Here is a 13,194-nt window from a genome sequence, read left to right on the forward strand (position 1 = left end):
GAGTCTCAGACCACAGATACTCTTGAGCTAGGGGAAGATAATTCGTGGCCTTGATCAGAAAGCACCCTTCGAGAGAACGACCCTCGTAGCGTTGGACTTGCCAAAAGCCTTAGACTCACACAGCGCTACTTGAGGACATCGAAAAAGCTACGTTCCCTGCAGGACTGAAGAACTACCTGAGTGGTCGTCAATCATCTGTAATATTTCGACGTAAAACTCAATGCATAGTGGTGTCCTGTCCCCGTTATTGTTCAACTTCTGCATCTCGAAACTCCAACAACCACCAGAGAGCATTTCTATCACCTAGTACGCTGATGATTGCACGATAATGACGTCGGACAATGGAATCGATGGTATATGCTCAAAAGTAAACGGCTATCTCATCGACCATATTCACAAATTGAACGAAGGAGGCTTGACGTTAATATTGCAGTCGATAGCGTTAAGATTCTGACTCATTCATTCCTCATACGACCACGATTATTGCCAAAGTACAGAGCCGCAGCAAAATCCTCAAGTCGCTAGCCGGCAGCACATGGGGAAGGGAAAAATAAACGTTGTTCGCAACTTACAAGGCAATATGCCGGTCGGTCCTTAACTACGCCGCATAAATATGGTCGCCTGGACGCAGTGAAACGCAGACGAGGAAGCTCCAAACTTGTCAGAACACTGCACTCCGAAATACGACAGGATGCCTCTTAATGTCTCGCATCGAACACCTGCATACTGAGAAGTCATTCCTTAACTACGTCGTCAAACAATACGAATTCGATAAGCACTGACCGCCATTTACAGTGGAGCCATCAGCACCTTCATCGACGCCTCAGTGAACGGCGTACTTGGAGTCAACCCACCACCCTTTGTAGACAAAGACTTCGAGTTGTAGCGAGAAACAAGAGTGACTCTTGCTCAGCTTCGTTTTGGATATTATAGCAGGATAAACTCCTACCTATCCAGAATAGACCCTGACATATCTAATATATGTCCGGGGTGCAATAAGTTCCCGCATGACACTGGCCACCTCTTTGCATATCCTAATATCCTACTAACCCCTATCCTTTGGTCCGACCCCGTCAAAACAGCACGTTTCCTGGGCCTACCGTTGGATGACGTCGACGACGACTTATTTAAACCTTACCATCCTAACGGGGGTTATGTACCTGTTACAAACAACAAAAACACGGGCTTATCCTTAGACATAACTTATATATAACAACCGGTCAACTGAGCTGGTGCCAGAGTGGGCGATTTTCATTCGATTTAAATTTAAGTTTTGCGTTTTTCGGACACCCTGTATTTAATTCCAATCCTTTGTGAACGTTGAGACACCCAATGATCACCGTGACGAGCTAAATCGATTTACCTATGTATGTCCACTTGTCTGTTCGCCTGTCTGACCAGTTCGTACGGTCCCTTATTTTGTAAAATAACCATATAAAATTTTGCATCCGTTCTTTTCTCAGCAAGAAACTGCTCATTTGTTGCAATGGCCGATATCGATATTGGAACACTATAGCATAAAGCTGGCATACAAACTGTACGATCGGAATAAATTGCTTGCGTGGAAAGCTTTCCATTTAACAAGATATCTTCACGAAATTATGCATGGGTTATTCTTCAAAGTCTTCATCAGAAGAGAAGACACAAGGAACATGCTTGGTAATGTCAGGAGAGGGTTTTGGTTTGTCTTCTGGTTTTGAGACGATACTAATATTGTCAAGTTGTGATACTAGATTTGTCAAGCTCTTTCTCCGAATCATCAGAAAAGTACACATGAGGAGCAGTCTTAGCAATGTTAAGCGGAAATTTTGGTTTGTCTTTGTAAGGAATATTTTATTGTACTTAGCTACAATATATTTAAATAGTTGTGAGGTTTTGTGGGACACATTTTCATCTTCTTGCAAGTGAAGTTGAGTCAAATGTATTGCGTTTACTCTCTTCATATCCAATGTAAGTGGAATAAGACATTTCACTGAATAATTAACTACTTTGGGAGTTGAGTCAACGGCAGTTTTGGTAATAAAGCACTCCACTGACGATTAGGTTGCATACTGTATGAGGGTATGATGTGTATGAACTATATGAGTACAGGCATACAAATTCACATTCACCTTGATTTGCTAATAGCGGCAGGGAGAATTTATAGCTAATGCGTCTAGCGAGCAACGCGTACCGTCACTAAAATGACAATAAAACAGAACACGAGCGGCAATATTCATTTCCATTCATATACACATATATATAAATATATGTACATATATACATACATACATACTATGTACATACGGTCTTAAAGTAACTTGAGTGCCAAAAAATGCCATCACATTTTCTAATTATTCTCCTAGAAATCATATTGAAGTACTTAGTTGTGGCTAACTCACAAAATAACGGCTCGGCAGTTGACTGGCTGACAAATCATTATGAAAATACTTTGGATATGTTATCATACTCATGTGTACATACATACATATGTATGCTTGTGCTTGTGCTTACTTTGAGTACGGCTAGGTAGTTATGCGTAAGAGTTTGTGCTAAAAGCTTTAAGAAGCTGCTGTTGGCTTGCTGCTTTTATTAGTAGCATGTCTTTATGCAAGTAAACGCTTAAACAGACGGACTTCATTTGCGCGCGGGTATGCATGCTTGTGCGCTTGTCGGAAATCCAACAGCAGATAAGTGCTGGCTAAATTTTACGAATATTTCATCCGCAGTATTAAAGCTCGTGTGCATCGTTTTGCCTCCCGCGCCAACTCATTTGGCGAATGAAATACGAAGTGAAATGTCTCCACGGCGGCCAGTATCCGACAGCTATGCATTTTTTTCTCCCGCTTGTGTGCTTGCTTGCTTGGTTTGGTTGGATGGATAGGTGGACGTGCAGATGGATGGACATATTGACGCTGTGTGTGCTTGTGCGAATGTCTGTTTGTATGCGTGGTTATGTGTATGTGCGTCAAAGTGTAAGCGTATAGTCGCACTGCGTACGTTTGCGCGCACGTGACACGCATTGTGAATGAAGTTTATGAATTTAATTCTTCATATTTCCTCATAAACGCAAAGACATTTCTTTCACGAAATGACAAACTTTCCTACAATTTGCTGCAAGCACACAGTAAAGCATACATTCTTTAGTACACAGTCATACATGCAGGCACATACATACATATTTATGCTCCCAGGCACACATACATATGTATGTGCAAGGATAGGGCAGTATAAATATATTGTAACTACATAGCGTTTGCGGGGTTTTGTGTTGAAAATCGATTTTCGAGCTATATCTTAGCGAAAGTCTCTTACTGAAGTTCTTTTCGCCAAATTAAATTGAACTTTCGTAAATTAATATGTTTCTGGGTGTTTGCAAAGCTCTTTTCCCGCAATCGTTGTTGGCTAGCAAAGTTATGGGCGAGCGCTGCAAAATGGCAATGAAAACAGCAGTGAACTCTCTGAGAAAAACAGCAACGCACCATAAGTTCAAATTAATGAGTATTCGTCTGTATTTTTTTTTCAAATTTCCCATAAAAACGCATTCTGAGTCCTTGATGATTTTCGAAGACTGTTAAAGTCATTATTCTTTCATCTCCGTCGTTTCTACCAGGAATATAACTCTCTCTACTCGCATCCGTTTTACAAGAAGATATGTTTCAGGTTGAGCGCTTTCTTGACTGAGTCAACCAAGTTTTACGTGGCACGCCAACGAGCCGAGGTCCGAGTTTTAATTTGTAATGGACGCTCAAATCGGTAACTTACCTGAGCTTACTGACAAACGGGGCTGAGGCATAAAAAGAGAAATCTATTGACGCTTAGTAAAGCATATTAGTATGGACAAAGCGTCAAGACCCAGATATGTAAATTACGCTCCGACGAAAATGGCAAAATAAAAGAGACCATCGACACATGGAAAATAAACAGTAATAGCCGCACATAAATACATGCACAAATATACAAGTATGTATGTACATATGTACGTGTAAATGAATTTATAAAAACGTATCGATATTGAGGTTGGGCCGACAATAATAAAAATCCTCAAAAAATAAGTAAAAATAAAGTACAACATTCTACGAATTATACCCATGCAGGTGCATTGTGCATTCAAATTAGGTGTATTCAATAAAACAGCGAAGTTAATATTTTCAGAAGCAAAGGCGTAACCACAGAAAAATTGTCAACTCCAAGTACCATAAAAGCAAAAAATGTACATACATACATATGTAAATGTATGGGTGAAGCATTTGTGGAGAAAAAAAAAAACAATATACAAAATTTAAAAAAAAAAAGTGTTCGTGTGTTTGTGCCTACTTAGGATTTATTTTTCCACGTTACGTTTTGCAGCTTTCGCTGAGGAATTGTCGTCGAAAGTTTTGCTAACAGATTCTTCCAAAGCGATGTTCAGGTACTGCAACTGCTCATTGACGCCGTTTTTCCAATAGAAGCGTTCGTTCGGCTAGCCGCCATGAGCAGGGCACACATGTCAATACATATTTAAAATTTGACGTTGTGATAGGCTGTGCTCTCTTACACCTACATACATATATCTACATATGTATGTATGTATATAGGCAGTGTTTTGAATATTTTCCTCCATTATTGTGACTGAGACTGCATGCAAACGCACACACACGTACATGTATTTACATACGTCAGTACGAAGACTTCGCCGTTTGCGTGTGGCCGAGCATACGAAATGCAACCGCTGCTCGGCTAAATACTTGTATATTGGCTATTGCAGCTTGATAGTGTGACAAATACATAGTTATGTATGTATACGTGCATAAGTTTGTAAGTTCCTCTGCCTTTGCATTGTGGTACCTGCAGTAAAGTAACATTATTGATATGCGTAGCTGGGAGGATTAATGGCTGTGGCCCCAATCTTAGAGGAATAAACAGTTGGTGCGTTGGGTTTGTATACAAGTGGCCACCGATGGGCTTAAGTAGTCGGTCGCGTAGGAGAATTATTGTGCCCTGAATGGTCATTAGTATTTCTACAACGTTCATTTTGCCGACTTTTATTTTGGTTAGTAAACAAATGCACAGTTTTGAGGAATTCACAGACTTTATATGCTTGTATATCATATGTACATACATATGTACATATGTACATACGTTCAATAAGAATATGAGTTGAAATCCGTATGTCTGTCTGTCCGTCCGTCCGTCGGTCTGTCTGTGCAAGCTGTAACTTGAGTAAAAGGTGAGATATCGTAGCAGCTTGATAATAAACTTGGTACACGTATGCCCTGGCAAAAAACGGAGGACGCGTTCGCAGTTGGGCGTTATTTGACCACTGCTTCTCCCAGAAGACGCCATTAAGCGAAAACCTATGAAGTGCCATAACTAAGCACTAAATTAAGATATAGAACTGTAATTTGGTACAGGGGATCGCAGTAGAAAGAGGAATCCGTATGCAAAATTTTGAAAAAGTAGACGTGGCTCCGTCCTCTAATTAGTATAATGTAGGAGGTACCACTTAAGTTACAACAACGAAATTCAATCAAGAAAAAATCTTTTAAGCATCCCACGTCCACTCCTTTATTGCTTTATAGGAGCCGGGGTCAAAAATTGGACTACAACCACACTTACTTCCCATAACACAATTTTAAATTCCATTTTTCTTTCACTTTCCAGTGTCCAATTCAAGAAAGAATTAATATAACGGAATAAACCATATTCTACAAAGGAGCTGATGCATGCACATTATCCTTATTTGAATAGCCCAGCCGGCAATCCATCAGCCCCCGCTGCTTAGTTGCAATTGCTATTCGAACTTCTTCATGGTCGGGCAATGAAACGTCGTCTCCATCGCCATCGATTGGGGAATCGGGTTCACCTTCTCTGGGTGTTGTGCTTTCACAGCCATTCAGCAGGCTGGAGAAGAGTTCCCTCTATAATTTCAGTATGCTCCGAGCATCAGTTACTAGATCATCTCTGTGGATCTACAAGAGTATGCTTCGGTCTTAAAACCTCCTGTTAGTCGCTGCGTCTTTTCGTAGAAGTCTAGTATCTTCCGCCTATCATAACATGATTGATCTGGTGGGTGGCCTTTCGCTCCGGAGGCAGTCAAGTAGCTTGATGCAGTTTCCTATCTAGTATTAGAGATAACCATATTTCTGTCCCCGGCAAAGCCGATCAGCCTTAACCCATTAGGGAATCTTTCATCATGGAGTATGAATTTACCGACCATTGTGCCAAAGATACCTGTTTTGCCCATCCTGGCGTTATAGTCGCCAAGTACGATTTAGATATCGTGGCGGGGGCAGCTCTCATAGGTGCGCTCCAAGCGCTCATAGAACACATCTTTAGTCACGTCGTCCTTCTCTTCAATCGGGGCGTGGTCGCAAATCAGTGTGATATGTGAAAGAACTTCGCTTTAATGCGGATTGTGGCTAGACGTTTGTCCACCGGGATGAACGCTAGCACTCGGCGACAGAGTCTTTCTCCCACCAGGAGTCCTCACCGAATTTGAGTTCCTTTATTTGGCCACTGTAGTAAATACCACGAGGACCTACTCGTTTCTGTCCTTGTACCGTCCATCGCACTTCTTGAACGGCGGTGATGTCAGCCTTTTCCTTTAAGAGGACATCAACCAGGGACCGGACATTCCAGGACATGCTCTTAAATCGTAATCGTTAAAACGTTTGCAGTGGACGTCATCAAAAGGGGGTCTCTCATCCGAGACTGTTTTGTTCTTTTAATTGGGAGTGTTTTTTTTATGTGACGGGCCCCAAACCCAGCGCATAACGCTGGAGGGGAGTTTTTCTGATATAGTTAACCATAAATTTGACCTTATTAGGCAAAGAAATTGCTGGAGAGCAGTTGGGATATACACTATTGTGAAAGTTAGGTTATCTTTTCGTCTCAGACTAAAGTGGCCAACAGTGCTGGTTTGAGAAGATGGCATCACTGGATGCACATTTAGGTCTATAATAACAGTAGTGTGATAGTGAAGAGATTAAAGCTTTTCTTGGGATTTATTTTATTGTATGGAAAATGTTACTATTTTTAATATACATATGTATGTACAAACATATGTAACAATGTAAATAATACTAATGTATTTTTATGTATATGTCCAATTGCCTGTACATATGTATATATTCGTATTTATTTTAAAGATTTTGCAGCAAGTGGTTTTACTTAATAATAGTCTGAAGACATCAAGAGTAATGTTTAAGAACTCCCGACGGATAATACTTAAGGAATGCAAATGAGCGCCGCGACAAAGATTAATCTCATCATTTGTCGACAATGCGGGTGGAGGGTGCGTGTGCGGGACACTCCAAAGTGTATTAGCTGAACCGTAAAGCTATGAATACTAAAAAGGGTTAAATTAGCATTTTCGCCATTAATGCGCTGCCATTCGAGACAATCATAACTGTAAAGTCACAGAGTGACAACATTGCCAAGGAATGACGATGGCGACGGCGCGTGCACTCACACTTGCCCTACATTGAGGCAGTGCGAAGACAATTTCCGACTTCCTACTCAATTCAGCAGGCAGAACCTCAAGGGTATTTAAGTCGAATTGCCTTATATATTGTCAACAGTATAGAAAATCAACAAAAAGACATCACATGTCTTAGAGTTATGAAAGACGCAAATCACAATGAAAAAAAAAACACAAAGCTGAAACAAAAAAGCCAAAAATTAATAATAGGCAGCGCAGAAAGGGCGAAGCAAAGAAAAAGAAAGTCATAATTCATAGAGGTTAGAAGACAAGAAGGTCATTTATCATGTGACATAAGTGGAAAAGTGAATGGCTGGAATGGACAATGAAAACAAGGGTAATTTTGTACAAATATTATTGCATTACATGACAAGTCCGACGAAGCTGTTGCAGCATCAGGACGAGCATGGCTAATCTCACGCCTTGATAGCACATACGTTTATACATATGTATGTGTGTAACTTCAAAGATTTTTCATGCGCATGGTTATGCACATACATACATACATACATATTTACTAATATGCCTTATGATTTCTAGCGAGCTGCTGTTGGGAAAAGGAAGCACACCACCCCCGCCGATAGTTTGGACTCTTTTAGTTTCCTCCTTTATCCCCAGGCATTTCGCTTGGCAAACGCGGTTGACAATACATACATACATACATACATGTGTATGCATGTAGCACGACGTGGGTATCAACACGCGGTGGCGGTGCACATATGATTATGTCAAACTAAAAATTTTGCGGCTCTGCACACTTGTCCTGCGGCCGGGTAAAAAGACGTCCGTCCGTCTTGACAGCAAAGCGGGATGCCATAAATCTCATCGCCGGCCGAAGTAGCTGAGGTCATTTGTAACATTCGAAACACATATTTCCGGTGGCTGATTTGCTAGATTTGACTCGACCCCTTAATTTTGACGCACACACTTTGATTAATGTTGATCCGAATACAATTGATTCCGCTCCAAAGTTAATCAAAGTCATTATTTTCAAAAGGAATCAATCAAAAACGACACAAATCGGGAATTGAGACCAATTTATAAACGTTTAAAAATCCTTAATTTTTTCCACTTGCATACATTTGGAAGGTAATGATATATATAGCAGTCCAAATATAAGTTCACACTATCTGCATTTGAAAATTTAAGCATATTTATTTTTTATAAGCACAGAAAGATCCTACCTCCAACTCTGTGCCTTCAATTAGAAGAAAATGCACTCGCACCGCAGGTAACGTTGAGGAGAGTTCCGCTGCCCAGTTAATGCTTCCCACTTTTAGTTTTTCTGCGCTTCCGAAAAGTGTTGATTGGGTTTCAGGTATTGATTTTTCTTCTTCTTTTCAAACTGATAGAAAACGTGACTGGAATTTTGAGCGTGTGATTGGCAATACGCAGCGTACATTTATTAAGACCACGAACACTTGGTGGGTCGGACTTCGAATGTTTCGTAATGGAAAGGAAGAATTTATAAATATTGATTGCCTATTGGCAAAATAAAACAGGTGCGATGCAGCGTATTCAGCGCATTGCTCTTTAAAATTCGAGTTTAAAGATTAAACAAAAACATGTTTGGCGAAAATAAATCTAATAAATCCAATAAAGTTACTAATTATTTGTATATGTGGATACTCTTATTTTCATTGGTAGTGTATTTTATGTGGAGGGTCACAACCCCAGCGCGAAATCTGGTGAAGGATGGTTTGCCTTTTCACTTAACTCGCCTTCAAACAGATGCTTTTCGGCTACCCAGAGGATAGATCTAAGCCCGGAAGTCGGCAGCTGCTTGAATATGGTCGGACGAAAGAATGCCCGATGATTGGAATTTAAGTGTGCTCTGTCCAAACCACAAAAAGACAAAAAGGGAGACCCCACAATCTTCGCCAAATACCGGGGAATAACTCTCCTACACATCACTATATATTCTATAGAGTATACTGTATGAACGATTAAAGCCTACCGTCAACAAACTGGTTGGACCTTATGAGTGTGGCTTGGGCCTGGAAAATCAACAACTGACCAGATATTAACCATGCGCTAAATCTTCGAAAATACTCGTGAAAAGAGAATCGATACAAACCATCTTTTCGCTATGTCTGATTTTGGTATCCTCGCAAAAATAATACGGCAGTGTAAACGGACGTTGAGCAATACCAAAAGCTCCGTCCGGACCGGGAAGAATGTCACGTGACTTCTTCAACCTACTTCTGGAGAAAATAATTCGAGCTGCAGAACTAAATAGAGAAGGAATCATCTTCTATAAGAGTGTACAGCTGCTGGCGTACGCTGATGATATTAATATCATTGGCATCAAGACTGGTTAAAGGAGCGAAGCAAGTGGGTAATGAACGAGGGCAAGACGAAATATCTCCTGTCATCAAACAAACAGTCGTTGCACTCGCGACTAGGCTCCCACGTCACTGTTGATAGTGATAACTTCGAAGTTAATTCGTCTACCTTGGAACCAATATTAACACTAACCACAGTGTCAGTCTCAAAAACCAACGCAGTATAACTCTTGCCAACACGTGCGCCTTCGGACTGAGTAGGCAATTGTCCAATGCCAATTGTAGTCCTCTCTCTACGAAAAAAAAAAAAACAAAACTCTGCAAGTCACTCATCTGATGAGTCGGCGCTATGAATTTTCGAGAGAAATTGGAAACGGCGAATATCGCATTCGATAGAACGATAGTGGTACGGGTTATATGACGGCATTGACATACTTGTAGTTCAGCGCATTAAGAGACGGCGGCTACGCTGGCTAGGTCAAGTCGTCCATATGTACGAAAATAATCCAGCTCTGAAAGTATTCGACGCAATACCCCTCGGGGGAAGCAGAGAAAGAAGAAGACCTCCACTCCCTTGGAGAGATCAGGTAGGGAAGGACCTGACAGCACTTGGTATCTCGGATTGGCGCCAAATTGCGAAAAGAAGAAACGACTGACGCGCTGTTGTAAATTCGGCTATAAGCAGTTAAGCGGTGTCTAGGCTGTTAAAGAAGAAGAATATTGAATAATTATAAAATATCCCATGATGGTCCATAAAGAGCTCTAGATGGATCGGTGTGGAAGACTCAAATACCTGTAATATCGTTAACAAACTTAGCACATATTCGTACCCAGAGAGGTGAGCCCTGTGTTTATGGTAAATAGTGGCCTTGTAGAGGTTTTATGCCCATATACCTTGATATATCTAAGTAAATTTATGTGAAAATATAACAGTCCCAATTTAAATATACATTCCTTTTTCTATAAAATCATAATTTTAATTATAAATTACGTCTGCTTATCTTATCAGAAGTATTTTGTAAATCGAACTTCAGGTACATTTGAATGTATGTATGTATGTATTTGCTCATGCTTAACAGTTAAAAGCACATATTTAGTTTTCTTCACCGCAACGAGAACATTTGCTGTCGTTGTGGAAAAGTGTACATTGTTTGCTCGGTTGCCAATTCCAGTAGCTGGGCGGAATGGCACAAGTGTTGAGCATACAAAGGTTTAATTAGTGAAAATAGCTTCGAGACTTATAAGGCACAGAGAAACGGAGTGCCTGCTGCGGTACAGACATGATCCATTAATGGGAGCAACTATTTCAAAAGTAATAAGAGCAAATAAGTACAAACAGGGATTGGTGGTGGCAGTGGCAGTGCAAATAACCTTGAATTCAGTTGCGGCGTAATCATTGTGGAATATGATGCCAAAGATAAGGTAGTGTGAGATGCAAACCGTGAAATGTGTGATAGCTTCGCTGGCTTCGCGCGAAAAACCGGTGCATACTCAACCGATGTGCAACCGAGATGGCAGCGAACCTTGATTGGCACTGTTGCGGAGCACAGCACATTCTCCTTCTACTCAAACACGCACCCGTTACGATTTTGGGCGTCATACAGTCTGCGGCTCGCGCTAGAAGGACCTGCACACCAGTGTGTTCCGGCATAAGAGACAAAAGAGAATTTAAGTAAATTCAACGGTGTACTACAATTGCAGTTTCGATTGCGAAATCTTAAATGAACTTTGTGAGTGTGGAGCTATACGCGGTTGGCACGAGCGGGCGGCTGTCGCGTACAAGTGTTACATTGCACCTAATTGGCGGGTAATGTTTGACTCCCCAAGTGCGGCAACTGCACATGCAGGCACAGCCAGACGAATCAGGACTGATTTTTGTTGTTGCGTTTGTTGTTCTTCACGTGCGCATTTACATTTAATGCAGTTTTGTGTTGTTATATGCAAATCTTTTTAGAAGTTGTTCGCTTGCCGCTTGCCGACAGCGGAGTAGGTACGCTGAGGGGCGTAATGAACAGTAAAAGAATTGTTTCGCAGATTCCACGACTAATTAACATTTTTAATGCTGAAAACTTGTAGCTTTGCCATTTCTAGTCGTCACGTGAGCAGACTTGCAGTATAGCCTTAGTGTGTGTGACTGCCAAAAGAGTTTGCACTTGAGCGCTATTGTCAAGGGCAAATAATATGCTTTTGATTTAAAGTCCACTACAGGGTTAAATATGTAATAGTAAAAAAAAAAAATAAATATAAAATAGTATTGGGTCAATCGCAGCCAAACGTGACTTTGTTTGACTTTGAGTTTGAGTATGCTGTTATCTCAATGCTTATGTAAGTCTGCTTCGATAGAACCAAGCAAGTTGGGGTGGCTTATTTAATGCAACCTTTATCTAACTATGTAGCGGTGTTCCACTCACCGCACGTAATAACGTATGTAAGTGTTTCCAAGTTTTTCAATTTCAAAATTAATCCATGGCGTTCATGGAAAGTCCTTCATTAAGGCCACACGTTCAGAACAATCGCATTTCGCATGTGCTTATCTACATTACATACGAATGAAGTAAAGGCTTACAAGCATACCGGCTGGACATAACGCAAAATGCTGGTGAGTTTCATTTTTTCTAGTGCAGTGTGGAAGATTTTATGGTGGTTTTAATGGGCTTTGGAGCCCTCGAGTTTGGCCTTATTTATTTAACTAGAGTTTTGCGATTCTCGCAGGGTTCCTCAGAAAGAAGCTACCGCCTGTTCACATACAGGGTTTGTCCGGAAAGTAATAGGACTGATTTTCTTCTGCCGCCACTGTACTTCGGAGCGAGCGCGCACCGACTGAACGCGGTAGAGGGCGTTCCCAGCTAATGAACGAGCGGCTGGTGAGTTGTCTCCGAGCACCTGGACCGTCAGAACAAATATTTTCACGCGGCGTGTTACATTGAGTGGTGCAAGCCGATTAAACAAGCGATTAAATTCTATATGAAACTCGGTAAATCTGCGACAGAGACGTTTGATATGATCAAGCAGGCTTACCCAGATATTGCTTTAGCAAGAAGTGGTGTGTTTCGGCGGCATCAGGCCTTTTTGCAGGGCCGGGAAGAGCTTGCTGATGTAGACCGTGCTGGGAGACCTGCGACTGCGACAAACACCGACAATGTGACTCGCGTGCGCAAAGTTTCGAACTCAGACCGTCGACTAAGTATTCGTTTAATTGCCCAGATGTTAAGTTTTAGGTGGAAGCCCTAAAGAGACTCAAACGAGGGTAAATGGGGCTACCTAACCAAGGCCGGCATATCAACGCTTCCGCAGCCGTCCTACAACCCAGATGTGGTCCCACAGACTTTTTTTGTTTCCTTGCCTGAAAAGGTCAATGAAAGACAAGCATTTTGAGATGACAGAGGGGATCCAAGCAGCATGCTCCTCGGCTCTCAAGGCTATTCCGGAGAATGCCTTCCGTGACGCCTTCAATGCTTGGAAATCGCG

Source organism: Bactrocera tryoni, chromosome 5 (genome assembly GCF_016617805.1).
Source record: "Bactrocera tryoni isolate S06 chromosome 5, CSIRO_BtryS06_freeze2, whole genome shotgun sequence".
Lineage (NCBI taxonomy): Eukaryota > Metazoa > Arthropoda > Insecta > Diptera > Tephritidae > Bactrocera > Bactrocera tryoni.